The sequence below is a fragment of the Marmota monax genome, unplaced genomic scaffold (assembly GCF_021218885.2).
Source record: "Marmota monax isolate L192 unplaced genomic scaffold, Marmota_monax_Labrador192_F-V1.1 WCK01_AAM20220418_F8-fsc00024, whole genome shotgun sequence".
Lineage (NCBI taxonomy): Eukaryota > Metazoa > Chordata > Mammalia > Rodentia > Sciuridae > Marmota > Marmota monax.
The window spans coordinates 31,174,175-31,188,673 of record NW_026695224.1 but is presented as its reverse complement, the minus strand read 5'-3'; positions in this window follow the sequence as shown (position 1 = coordinate 31,188,673).

Genomic DNA, 14,499 nt, shown 5'->3' with positions numbered 1-14,499 from the left:
TTTTTTTTATACTGAAACTTTTTTAGAATGTTTTTTATAGTAGATGAACACAATGCCTTTATTTTATTTTTATGTGGTGCTGAGGATTGAACTCAGTACCTCACACGTGCTAGGCAAGCGCTCTACCAATTGAGCTATAACCCCAGCTGAGGGTATTTCTTTATGTGTATGTGTGTGCATGTGCATATTATAGATCTAGAGATAGAGACACAAAAGTATGTGGCATAGGTGTTTGTGTGTGCATGTGAACACATGTAGGGTGTGTGTCTGTAGCTGTATGTGTGGAGGATGCGGACAGAGTGTCTATATATATGTGCACATATGTGTGCAAGCACGTGTATACATAGGTAGGGATGTGTGTGCATGTGTCCCTGCATCTGTGTTTAGGGTATGTGTGTGCGTGTATGTGTTTGTGCACATGCATGAGCTGCCAGTGAGTCAACGGTCAGTCTGCCTCCAAGGCAGAGGCCTTCTCACACCTCCTGTGGGAGGCCGGTGCATTCCCAGCTGCTCAGCACATCCTTGGGCTCTGCGCTCTTCAACCAGGGATAACATTAGCCATTCTCCCTCATCCTGTGCATCTGAGATTAATGCTGGTCAAATGTTTAGTACAAAATCTGGTCCAGGGTTTTCATTCAATAATGTATAACTTCAGGAATTTCATTCTTACGGTAAGTGAGAACATCTCCACTTGCATTTCTTTCTTTCCTTCTTCCTTCCTTCCTACATTCCGTCCTTCTTTATTTCCCTCCTTTCTTTCTCTCTCTTTTTTTTTCCTTCTTCTGGCAGTGCTGGGGGTCACACCCAGGGCCTCGTGCATGCTGGGCAAGCGCTCCACCACTGAGCAACACCTGGGTCCACTGACCTGGCTCTCCTTGACCTCACATCTGACCTTGTTATCTACAGAGACCGCACACAAGCCAACTTTGCTTTCATGTCCATAAATCCATGACTTCAACAGCAGGGTGAGTTGGGACAACAGCTGGGGTTAAACAGTAGCAGACTTACCTAATAACTGGCTTTTAGTGGTCAATTATTTACTGTGTTCATTCCAGGCCAGCCACTCTTCCAGCATCTCCTTGCTCAGGTGTGTGAGGACGTCCTCTTGCAAATGTGTCCTTGCCTCTCACACACTTAACAGGGAACAATGGCATCACTGGAAGGCCAGCATGAGAGTCTCCCGAGTTCTATGCTGGCTCATCCCCTTGGAGAACGGCAAGGGTTCTCTGTACAGCTCTGCTTCCTAGGAACCCATGAAGAGATCCTCGTGTATAAACATCTTGCTGCCCACGTGTCCATCTATTTCTCTCTCTCCCCACTTTTGCCCTTCCCTTTAAATTACTTGAATTTCAATCTACTCTCTCCACTCCCTGTCTTGGCAAGGACCTGAGTGTAAGAAATCCACCCTGAATAGAAGGGGGTGAAAGCGTGAACCCCTGCTGTCACAGAGGGCAGGTGTCAGCCAGACACAGCTCCCTCTACACTGGCTGGCCAGCCACTCCGGGGTCACCGTCTGGAGGAACAGTAAAGATATTGACAGCACAACCTGTAGACATGCTTTGTAGAGAGTGCCCACTTCTCCCCGGTCCATGGAGAGATGATGATCAACAATAAAGACAATATACTTCATTTCCACCAGATTGAACACTCGTTATTATAAGGACTGTCTTTCAGGGCACATAGCTTTCCTTTTCTTTTTGGCATGAAAATACCTTTCAGTGTGTGAATTCATGGTGGCGACAAAGATCATGGCTTAGTGGCTGCTCAGCTTTGGAGCTTGGCAAAATTAAAAGTGGACACACCTAACCAGGCACAGTGATCCAGGCCCTGTAATTTCCAGCTACTCGAGAGGCTGAGGCTGGAGGATTGCAAGTTGGAGGCCAGCTTGGGCAACTTAGCAAAGCCCATCATCCCTAAAGAGAAAAACAGTTGACACAACTCCATGGCTTCTTAAATTTTGATCCGAAACATTACCACTATTCAAAAGGCAAAGACACGGGCACCCCACGGACACACAACAGGGTGGGTTTGAGTCGAACAAATGTGGGCTAGAATTCCAACTCTGTTACTTAACTGACTGTGAGGTTGGCACCCTCTGAGGAGCTCCAACCTGTCCTCAATAACAGATGATAATATGTACCTCAGATGGGTTATGGGGGGGGGGGGCTGGGCAAGTCACCTGGAACACCACAGTCTTCAGCGGCAGCCACAGTCACAGGAATCTTTTTAGTCCCAACAAAAGCCCCTGGACTGTACTTCTTTCTGTTGTCTGCCCCACCCCCTTGGCTTTTTCAACTTGAGAAATAATTTTGTGGCAACTAACGCAGAACTTCAGCAGTGCTTTTCTCCTGGGGTCAGGGCTCCAGGCCATAGCTGCATAGGAAACGCACTTGCATCTGTACCTCCAGAAGGGAGATTAAACCTGGGATGACTCTATTAGAAAGAAGACATTTCAGAAGTGGAGAGCACAGCTGAATAGCAAAAGTAAATTACGCCATAAGCCAGATGTTCCAAGAACTTCTTTTCCATTTTTTTTTTCGCCTCAAGGAAAAGTTTTAGTTCATAAAGAAAACAATGAGCAGAAATTGCGATCACAAAACAGCAATTCATGGTTCATGGTTATTTAAAATGAGCCCATTTGAAAATAATCAAAGATGTGCACAATGATTTATAAAGAGAGTTGTTCATTTCAGTGGTATTTATCACATGTACAATGTAGCCCACATGGCTTTCTATAAAGGATTCGTTATATAAATTACGATACTTTCATTTGATGAACTGCTATCTGGTCGCTAAAAAAAAAAATATGTGTTGTTGAAGAATATTTAATGATTTTTTTTAAAAGTTTGCAATATTTTTAAAGCAAGAAGAGCAGGTTATAAAGTAGAATAAATGGTCTAATCATATTTTACATCATTATAACCCAGATATCAATCAGAACCTCCTAAAACTTGGGATCCAAATAAAATTGGCTCAAATTCCCCAACCCATGGCCTTGGAAAGGCTTGCCAAGATTTTTGGAGACCCACCTTGGCAGTGTCCCTTCCACCTTTTCAGTCACCACCTCCTCCACCATTTAGACTTCAACGTGCAACTCAACCTCTCTCACCTGAGGGCAGAAGAGAAGTCACAGCCGTAAAGTCAAACTTACTGACATTCCTCCCACCTTTGATGCCTGCGAGTTGGAGTGAGATACATAATAAAGCAGAGGAAGAGTTTGTAGCACTGTAGTGGCATGAACAGTGACACCCCCCACACACACTAAAACACATCCATGCCCTAAGTCCAGGATCCTGTGAGCGTGGTCCTATTAGGAAAAAAATGGATCTTTGCAGGTGTAATTAAGAGAAGACTCTCCAGATGAGCTCCTCTTGGATCAGAGTGGACTCATCCAATGACGCATATCTTTATAAAAGACAAAAGAGAAGACAAATGGGATTCAGGGCAAAGGCCAACTGAAGACAGGTAGAGATTAGGTGCCACACCCAGTCAGTGGGGCTTAGTTATAGAAGCCCAAACTATGACACTGTCTATAAGAAATGAGTGGTTTTCATGAGAGTCCCGTTCACGTGCCCGTTGGAACTGAAGCCACCATAAGCTGAAAGAGGCAAGAAAAGAGCTTCCTCCAGAGAACATGGCCCTCCCCGAATGCTGACCTCAGTCTTTTGGCCTCCAGAACTTGTGAGAGAGCACACTGCTGTTGTTTAAGTCACCCGGGGAATTTATTATGGCAGCCCTGAAAACCAACACCGTCACCATCAACTGTGAAGATGACACTATGAGGTCCTTCATCTCCTCCTGCCACAGCGGAGTTCCACTCCCCTCACGGATGCCTCCTCGATGGCCTGAGGGTCCTGTGTGTTTGCTTCCTCCTCTTGTCCCCTCCTACACGGTCCTTCTCCCCGACTGCCTCGTTCCTGACGGACGTCTCCGGCATTCTCTCCATCTCAGGGAGGACAGCTCCATCCTGATTCAGACACTGAAACCCATGAGCTGCTCTTGACTCAACCCACACCCAGGCCATCTTGCTGGCTCTGCCTGACCACTCCCACCCCCTTCTGTCCCTCATTTACTCCATTCTAGTCAAAAGGGACTCAGCCACTTCCCAAACCCACACACACACCCTCCCACCTTGGACCTTCCCTGCAGTGGTCCCCTCCGCCTGGACACGCTGTCCACTGGCCTGATTCCCCCGTGTCCTGTAATTCCTGGCTGGAGGAGCCCTGCTCAGGACACCCTTCCCCACTTAACAAGCTCCCACTCTTCTCATGAGGATTAATTAACCTATGAACACATGGCAACAACAAACTTCATGCTCCGTCTGTCTGTGTGCCATGGATTGAACGTTTGTGTCCCCCAAAATTCATGAGTTGAAGTCAGAACCCCCAACGTGATGGCACTTGGAGGTGAGCCTCTGGGAGGTAACTCGGCATGCGTGTAGAGCCCTCATGGATGGCATTAGTGCCCAGGGAAGAGTCCCAGGGGGCTGGCGGTCCACAGGGTAGACCAGGGCTCTCCACAGAACCACTGGCACCCTGTCCTCCAAGGTCCAGGCTCCAGGACTGTGGAAAGTAAAATCCTGTGGCTTAGAAGCCACCCAGTCAGTGGGGCTTAGTTATAGAAGCCCAAACTATGACACTATCAAAAATAAGTGGTTTTCATGAGAGTCCCGTTCACATGCTTGTTTGAACTGAAATAAAGAATCATGTTTTTCCCAACAGCTGACTGTTAAATATTATTGGACCATATAACTCCAAAAAATTTCAAATACTTTGAGTTGGCAATCTACAAATCATGGCTTTGCTAATTGTATGTTGACTATTTTCCATAAGATCAATGGATCAATTCTTCAGTTATAAAATTGTTTTAAAATAAATTTAAGACACATAAAATCAAAGCATTTTGTCAAAACTACTGCATTCACAATGTTGTATTTGTACAGTTTTGATTTTCCCAACTCTGAGAACATGTAGTTAAACAAGATGCTGTTAACTAAGAGAATGACAGGTATGACTATCATTTGATTTGGGTTTAAATTCACTTTGGTCTTCTTTCCAGAAACTGAGATGGATTGAGTTATACATTCTTTTCTGATAATATTGTTTCCTATTCTCAGCTTTCAGAAAAATTGAAGAAGGACCTAACCTAGTTGTCAATTGATCGTTAAATTTCATTTGGGATATATAACTCAAAAGAAATTTTTAAAATTGAGTATCCCACCTATTCCTAATTTACTAAGAATCTTTATCATAAAGATGTTGAATTTTGTCAAATATTTGTTCTCCATCTATGAATATGATCATATAGTTTCTCTTCATCTATAAACATTGTGAAATATATTGATGGGTTTGAGAAATACTAGGTAACTTTGCTATCTATATCTGGTTGTATTCCTATCTACCAAACTCTGCAAATGAGACTTCTTGGAGATTCATATATAAAAATAAAAATATAGTAATAGAATTCATGCTGAACTTATTTATTTACTTCCATAAAAATAAATAGCAAAAATAACACTCATGATGACCCTATCTGAGACTATTAGTAAAAAAACATGCAGTCATGAATACATGAACAAATTGGGGTGGGGAGTTTTAAAATTGGGATGGGGAGTTCCTACTCTTTATATTTAATAATTATATTTATAATATTATTTTATTTGTTGCATATGAGTTAACAGAAATTTGAGACTGAATACCTATGGTCACAGGGCATAAAAACTAAACATACATAACACACACACACACACACAATTACAGAGAAATAGGAAGAGGAGCTAATAAGAAATAAGTAAGGAATATTTTGCATGAAAGTCTTTGAAAGCAGTAGACTAGAAATGTGGGTATAAGAAGATATATATAAAATTTTCAACTGCTAAAAAGAGACCCTTCTTATAATGTGTCTTATAATGTTGTAAGATGCTGAAAATATTAACTGTTAAGCTATTTATATTCTTCAAGATATAATTAAAATGTGATATAATAGTTTATCTGGTACCCAAAAAAATAGTTTATCCTAAAATGTCATCATTTATAATATGCTAGTTATCCGATTCTTTACAACTATTTGGACATTAGCCAAAATTTTGAGACATTGGCTTTAAAATGTGCCAGGAAGAATATAATATTTTAAATTCCCTTTAGGGATAATGAACAAAAGTGTTTGATTTAAAATATCTAAAAGCAAGCTATTCCATTGTGTTACTGTTTTCTGTCACTATAATGAAATGCCTGAAGCAATTAACTTATAAAGAGAAAAGGTTTATTTTGGCTTACAATTCTGGAGGTTCCAATTCAAGCTCAAGTGACCCCATTGCTTTGGGTCTCTGTCAAGAGCAGTACATTATGGCCCAGGGGGATTCTGTGGTAGAGAAATGTGTCAGGAAGCCAAGCGACTGATGGTATTCTTTCAAGGGCACACAACCAATGACCTAAGAACCTTCCACTAGGCTGCCCCTCCTGAAGATCCCATCATCTCTTCATAGTTGCTACTCTGGGGATCAAGCCTTTAATACATGGACCTTGGGAGGCTGGCCATAATCAGACCATAACACCCACTTATTGGCAAAAAATTCAATGCAGTATTTTTGTAAGTAAGCAAATAGAGTCATCCTAGCCAACTGTGCCCTGGCTTGTCATTCAAGGTCCCTCCCAAAGGAGATACGAAACTTTCCCAATGTATCAACCAAATGTGCCCTGACTCATGTGGGGCAAATGGCTATGGGAGGTGGAGACTGGATGTTCTTCACCACGTGATCAACGAGGGCACCTGAAGGGGTCCTGGTTTACCTGCCTCCCCTCTCACCGCAGTTCTCTCCTCTGTGACCCAGCCTCAGGGAAATACTCCTGGGCCCCCGACATCCCAGTTCCATCATACTTTGTGCCCCTTGCTGCTCCCTCCCCATCCCTTCTGCTCACTCCCTTTTCCCTCCTAGACTCAACTTACACACCACCTCCAAAAGGAAGCCATCTATTATCCCTCCACAGGTCCTAGGGTTAGGACCTCCTTCCGTTCCCGATGCCCACCACCCAGGTTCTCTGCATTACGACATCCTATACTTATGGCAGATCAGTTTCAAAAATGCAGTGAGAAAACAGTTTCTGTGGTATGTTGCCAGGAAGGCTAACTCCCAGGCTAGGTGAAGGTGGGGTCCAGGAAGCGCATGTTTAAGACACACCCGGGTGATCTGTTCCAAGTGGCACAATGAACACCTCTTGAGAAATTTTATTGTTATGTAATTGCTTGTTTATTTGTCTGAGCCCACACTAGCCTCTGAACTCTTTGAAGAATCAGAATGTCTTGTTGATTATCATCTCTTTTACAGTCTTAAAACACTCCCTGGCACACAGGAGACACTCAATAAACGCTTGTTGAATGTATGAAAAAAACGAATTAATTAACTGGCCAGTGCTTCCATTCTCCTCTCTCTCTCTCTCTCTCTCTCTCTCTCTCTCTCTCATATCAAGGCTTACATTAACCCAAGTCAACTAAACTAGCATGTTCTTTGGTTGGATTTGAGCTACATTCACTGAGGTTAGTCAGGTTTACCCTTATGGATCAGAAGCTATGTGCATCTCGGATAGAATAAAATCCAAACCACCCTAACTTTCACCAATGATTCTTTTTCGTCGACACCAACTTGCAGAGTCTAGCATCCTTAGTGTACAATAAAAGTTTGAGAGCTCTTGCCCAAGCAGCCTGTAAACTCTGTTTATGTGCCATAGCTTGTGTAACCACCTCCCTCAATTCAGTGCAAAAAGGAGCCAGGTGCCAGGTGGGTGGCAAACGGCTGGATGCTTGTGTGGAACCCAGGAGAACTTACAGAATCTAGGGTGGAGCCATGCACCATGCCTTGGCATCTGCAGGGGAGATTCTGGAATGACTTTCCTCCCTACTTCGCTCCTCCCAACCTCCCACCACCTCTCCACTGGCTCCAGTGTCCCGGGGATCACTCAGTGGGGACGCCCACAGGCAGTCCAGCAACTTTCCCACGGCTGTCCCAAGGCCCTGAAGTCCCTGGTGTCCCTTTGTTTCCCACACCCTCCCCTGCCTTGGCCCGACTGTTGTCCTGCTTTCTGACCCAAGGCTCTGTCTCAACTTTGGCTCATTCTATAGGACTCAGGGGAGTGGTTCAGGGGAAGGTATCTCTGCACCCTGGGAGTGGGAGTGAGAAACTGATGTGACTCCATTTTTTAAAATAAATAAATAACAGCAGCTTTTACCTCAAGGCCTGTCCTAAGGAAGGAGACGTGACCCTTGTCCTTGGAAAAACCCACAGAGCCTTTCTAGGCACATACCCACCCTGCTGAGTTGTTTGTCTGCAAATAACAGGAGAGATCTGTGGTGCCAGGTGACCCTGACTCAGTCAAGCTAGGTGAGGACCCATAGCAACCCCCCCTAGCAACCCCAATCAGCATGAGACAGGGAAAATACCTGGGATGCCAGATGACCCCCCTAGTAGTTTAGGGTGGTTGATAACATGTTGGGAAACCATGTAATTTAGCACGTACACCCCCCATGGCTTAAACCAATCAGTTCAAAGGAATCCTCCTCTTGTACTAACCAATCACCCCTACCCAACTTGTTCCCGCCAGTGAATGTGCTAATCCATGTTAAGAGTTGTTGTTTGATTTTCCCGCGGTATGGAATGATTTGCTGTGTGATGTTGTGACGCATAGTGTATCCCCCCAAAACCTATAAAATCTCACTGAACAAAGGACTCACTCCCTGGGACCACTGTGTCGGAAACAGTTGTGGTCCAGGCTCGAGCTTGCAATAGACTCTTGTGTGATTGCATCGGATTTGGCTCCTGGAGGTCTACTGGGGTCCCACGAATCTGGCATTATAGGAGAAAGGCGTGGAAGGCAGCACAGTGGTTTGGCCCCAGGATGGATTGTCCAAGAGGTTCTCAAGCCCTACAGGCCATGGAGATGGACTTTCTGACACTCTGGGGTGGGACTCTGGTTAGGAGTCCATCAGGAAATCAGGCAGCTGACAGAGAGAATGGACAGAGAGAAAGAGTCCAAGAGGCTTTGCAGAGTCAGATTAAACTAACCTGGAAATGAAGGAAAAGAAGAGAGTGTCAAAAGAGTCCACCAATGCCGGGTGTCGCTGAAGTAAGGAATCCACCCTGACATCAGTCAAGATAAACCCGATCCCCTCCATGACTGCAAGTTCACGTACATCTGGGGGTCATCAGCCTCGGGTTCAGAGGTGAAAGAAACTAAGGGGGTTGAAATGTTCTTTCAGGGAAAGGATGTAGATGTTGAAAGGGGAAAGGCTGGAGGTTGATTCTGGGGCTTTCCCCAGGGAGGAGCTAGAAAAGGAGCCAGAGGAAGGAAATGAAGACGGAAAGTCTCAAAAAGTGGTCGGTTTCCATTTGTCTTCTATAACTGAATCCCTAACAAAACATCTGTGCTAGAATCACAGGGAGCATCACATACTGAGCCATGGGACCCTCAGCGCTGCCCCTAGCTCTGCAGAAGCATCTGAATACTTCCACCTTGCTCCCCAGGAAACACCACCTGAACGTCCTTACACACAGGGGCGAGGAACTGAAAGGAACAGCGTCCCGCACTGCACCACCTACTAATATTACATTGTGCGACCGCGATCTCTGGGGAAGAAAAAAACACGTGGGTATGCCGCGGGTTAGGCAAATACCCACTAAATATTGATGCAGGCATAATTAGAATGACTAAAATAAACCTGGCATAAAATTATCCTCCCAGTCAGAGGAGAGACAAAATGAAGTAATTTGGTCATGAAAATTAATACAAGTTGACTCTCAATTTTCATTGCAGCTAATTGGAAACCACTTATTATTATTCAAACTTCGCTTTTGCCTCCTGCGTGGTACTTTTTTTTTTTCCTCCTTGCTCTGAGAATGAGGAAGGTGAGACGGAGGCCTCAGGGGCAAAGTCAGGATATTAAGATAGTGGAGCAAAGAGAGTCATGCTTATTTTTCTAAGGTGGTGGCTTCCAAAGTTTCACCCATGCTAATTTTGCCATTCAGCACACACCTCTGTGGGCATGGCCCAGGAGATATGCCATCCTGTCCTCTCCTATTCAAACATTAAAATTAGAATGAGACTGACACCATTGTAGGTGTGATCGCTTGAATGGCAGCTTTATTGTGATATAATTCATATATATATTATATGTTATCTATTCATTACAGCGTTGATCAGTGGCTCTCAGTATTCAGAGTTGTGCAGCTGCCTTTACATTTCATCACTCCAAAAAGAAACCCTGATCCCATCAGCAATAACAATTCACTCCCAGTTTCACCGCCAACTGCCAGCAACCACCCATCACTTTCCGTCTCTATGGATTTGCCTATTATGGACATTTCCTCTAAATGAAATCATGTATTCGAAGGCCTTTGTGTCTGGCCTCTGAAAATGGCTGATGAAAATATCAGCATGATGTTTTCATGCTTCGCCCACATGGTAGCACACACCAGTATCTCTCTGCTTCTTACAGCCGAATCATTCATTCACGGGATATAACAGACTTAATCCGTTTGTTCATCTGTTAATAAACAATAGGGTCCTTTCCACCTTGGAACTCTTACGATAATGCTGATATGACTGTTCCTATACAAGTTTTACCCACATAACCTTGAACCTGATCTGTGTTGAGGGCAGCTCACCCGCCCAGGGGGGTCTGTGTGGAGTGTGGGCACCCTCTGCTGCAGCTCAGGACTTCAGTGTGCGGAGACAGATCCACGTCTCCCCTGTTCTCACACCAAAGTCCAGGCTTCTGGTCTTGCTTTACTTCCTCCAAGTTAAGAGATTAGAAAGGGCCCATCTTCCATGACTCTGGATGAGGTACTAGACTCTAAGTAAGACACTGGTTACATAACTCGGGGCTTATCCCAACCATCCTGTTGGAAACCCACGACCCCTAGCGTGTGGCTCCCTGGAGGAAACACTTGGAGGGGTAGCAGGAGTCCCTTGGCGGATATGGAGATAGTTGTCAGCTATTGTCACTCTAAAAGCTCTCAGGAGGTTTATTGTCAGAAAGAGGATAGGGTAGTCTGAATGTTTATGCCCCACCCCTAAATTTGTGTGTCGAAATCCTTGCCCCCAGGGTGATGGTATTGGGCATTGGGCCTCTGGGATTATTTAGCAAAGCCTCATAGACAGAATTAATGCTCATGAAAGAAAAGGCCAGAAAGCTAGCTCATGCTGCTTCCTCCACGTGAGACAGACCCAGCAAGAAGCCAATGTCTGTGACACAGGAGGATGTGTCACCAAGAGGGTGGCGCATGAGGATCCAGGCTACACCCGCGCCCTCCCAGAGGCTTCCTCCATCTTGCTTTGGCTTATGGGACAGTTCCAGCAGGTGGACAAGGTCTTCCTTTTCAGATTAATCATGACACATACTGTACAAAATAGTGCCTCCTCCAACCCCCATGACGAGACACCCAGCACCTCTCCATGCCCCAAGCCCAGTCCTGACTCCATGCCTTTGTCCCATTACTTCCACCCAAATTTCCCTTGCCTCTCTTCTCCCTGGGCAAACTCCTCCGGTGCTGCAGGACTCACCTCGCATGACACTTCCTCAATAGACATTTAAAGAGCTGTGCCCAAGAAAACCACCTCGATGGGAGGCAATGGAGAGGGGCTGGTAGGGCGACCCTCGAGGGCACAGCACTGTGGGATTACCATGTGTAGCAGGTACTATGGGTGCCCCGCGGCCTTCCCCTCAACCCTCCCCTGCATGCCAGCACAGCTTCCAGATGCCAGCCAGCAGCTGTGTTCTTGTGTGTTGCTTTCTCATGGGGTGACTGGTAATGACAGCAAATGAATTCACCTCCCACACATACACCCTCAACAATAACAAGTCAACACTGCCCATGCTGAGACATGAATGGAGAGAGCAGCCTCATCCCGCAGGTAGGACAACTCCCCAGAAAGGGGTCACACTGCACTCTAGAGCTTCCCCGGGGGGTGGGAGGTGGGGAGGACAATGCTCTTTTCCTTACTAATGCTGGCTGCCTTCCCCTCCCTGTCTCACTTCCCCGCTCCTCCTGGTATTTCCTAGGATCACCTCCCAAATAAGCTACTTGCACTTGAATTCTCTCAAGGTCTGTCTCCAGGGAGACTCAAACTAAGACACAGTGGTAATCTCTTGCAATCCAATCACACCAGGACTTCTCGCAGGGACTCCTGAGATACTTGCTCCTTCCTGAGGGAAATGTCCCTCCTATAAGAGAGACGTTTGTGCTTTGTGCTTCGTTGTCTAAGAAGGTTCAGAAGATGCAGGGCAGGAGTGCATGTTTCCTGGGGAATGCAGACATTATGGAATGAGTATATTTTATATTCAGGTGGCTGCAGAGCATCAGGAGCAGGTGGTGGAACCTGCGCTGGATGAGTCACAACCACTGCAGCCATTGTTCCTGGGACTATCTAACCTCTTGCTGCATTCCCCCAGCACTTAACAGGATACTTGGTACACAGCAGGTGTCCAATACATGCTGACTATCTTCAGTAAAGACAAGATTTGCAGACCAGTGCACACAATACATTTCAGGATCTTTGCCTTTGGACACATCATTCTTCTTTTGTTATTTTTTTATATGTTTTAATTAATTATACATGATACTAGAAAGCATTCTCTCTTGGCATATGTTTTACTATGTTGCATTTACATAAAGGTTAAACTACGGAACAAAAAAACCAAATCCTCAAAATATAGTAGCTTAATACACAAACCTACACGTGATAAAATCATCAAGACTAAACACACACACATGCATACACACACACACAAGTGGGTACAAGTAAAAAAGAAAATCTAAAGAAGATCTGTAGGTTGTACCAATGTCAGTATCTTGGTCATGGTATTTTTTCAAACTATTATCATTAGGGGAAAGTGAGTGAAGTGTATGTATGTAGGAGTTGTCTGCATTGTTTCTTAAAATGGCATGAGGATCTACAAGTATCTCAAAATTTCAATTGAAAATATATAAGGCCATAAATAAGAGTACAGGTAATCTAGATTTGTGAGCCTAGTGAAACAGCTCCACTTCATAAGGTCATTCAGGGATCTAGGTTCCTTCTTCCTGTGTCCAACATCAGACCCAAACCTTGACATTAGCCTAGTGAAAGTGATTTCTAATTTCTGGCCTCCAGAACTATAAGAGAATAAATGTGTGTGGTTTTAAGCCACCCAGTTTGAAGTAACTTGTTACAGTTGCATTAGGAAACTGATACACCATCCCAGAGTGGATCAAAATTCAGTTTCAGTCAGTCAGAATGTATCATCTCCAGCTACAATGATCAGTTAAGAGGTGGTCACATGGCTCATGGACTGCCCAATCACAGTCTTCCCCGTTTTACTGGAACATTCTGAAGGATTTGGAGAATAAGGAAGTTGTTGACTTTGGCTACCACAGGGAGAGGCACACAGCAGCAGCTTGGAACTGAGAGGTGGAGACAGAGAGCTCTGATGAAGTTTGAGACCCTGCAACTAGATCCATCTTTTGAGCTTCCATTTACTGGAGCCAATTATTCATACCTTTGACTTTCCTATATCAGAGTGAATTTCTGATTTGCAGTTCAAATATACCAAATTAATCTTGTTGTGGATCCATGTTCCTAAATTCCTAAAATCACTAAAACAGCAGACAATCCTCAGCATATCAGGGAGTCCACTGTGTCCCCTCTAGGAATGGTCCAAAGGCTTGAGCCCTGTTCAGCCAGCCCTTTCCCAGTTTTAATCAGCACTACTGAAACACTCAGATTCATCAGTACTGAGAAAGGCATGCATACTAACAAAAAGATATTTCAAAAGCTTTTGAAAGAAAAAAGAAAAACCATTGACCCAAATAGGATGCTTGATAATTCTTAATAAGTGCTATAAAACCTTATAAAAGAATGTTAAGATGCTTAATTGCCAAATAAATGAAATATAAACATTCATTATATTACTTGGATAGTTCCTTAATATGTGGTGGGAAAACATTTCATCAAATGCACTGTAAGTAATAAATGCTTGTTGCCTTTTCCAAAACAAATCAATTATTGAAATCATTAACCACCACTTAAATGTAACTTGAATTTTTTTCTATTTATTCCCCTTTTAATTATTTCTTGTTATTGAGTAAAAATAGGTAGATCCAGGAGATAGCACAGAATAGAAAGAGTGTGGAGTGTAGAAGAACTTCGAGCCAGAAGCTCTAATTAATAACCAACCCTGTCATTAATTAGTTCTGTGGCCTGGACCAAGTCATTTAACCTCACTTGCTTCCAGGGGTCATCTGGGACTATCATAAGGACCTTCTTACCCACTCCAGAGAGCCACAGTAGTACTACTACTAGGTCACAGCACCTCTAAGGCAGTGCTTCTCAGACTTTATTGTGCATAGGAATTACCTGCAAATTCTACTAAAATGCAATGTCTAGAGTTGGTCAGATTCAAGACCCAACATTTCTGATAAATTTCCAAGGGATGGTGATGTTACTGGGGCACACTCTTAAGTAACAAGCC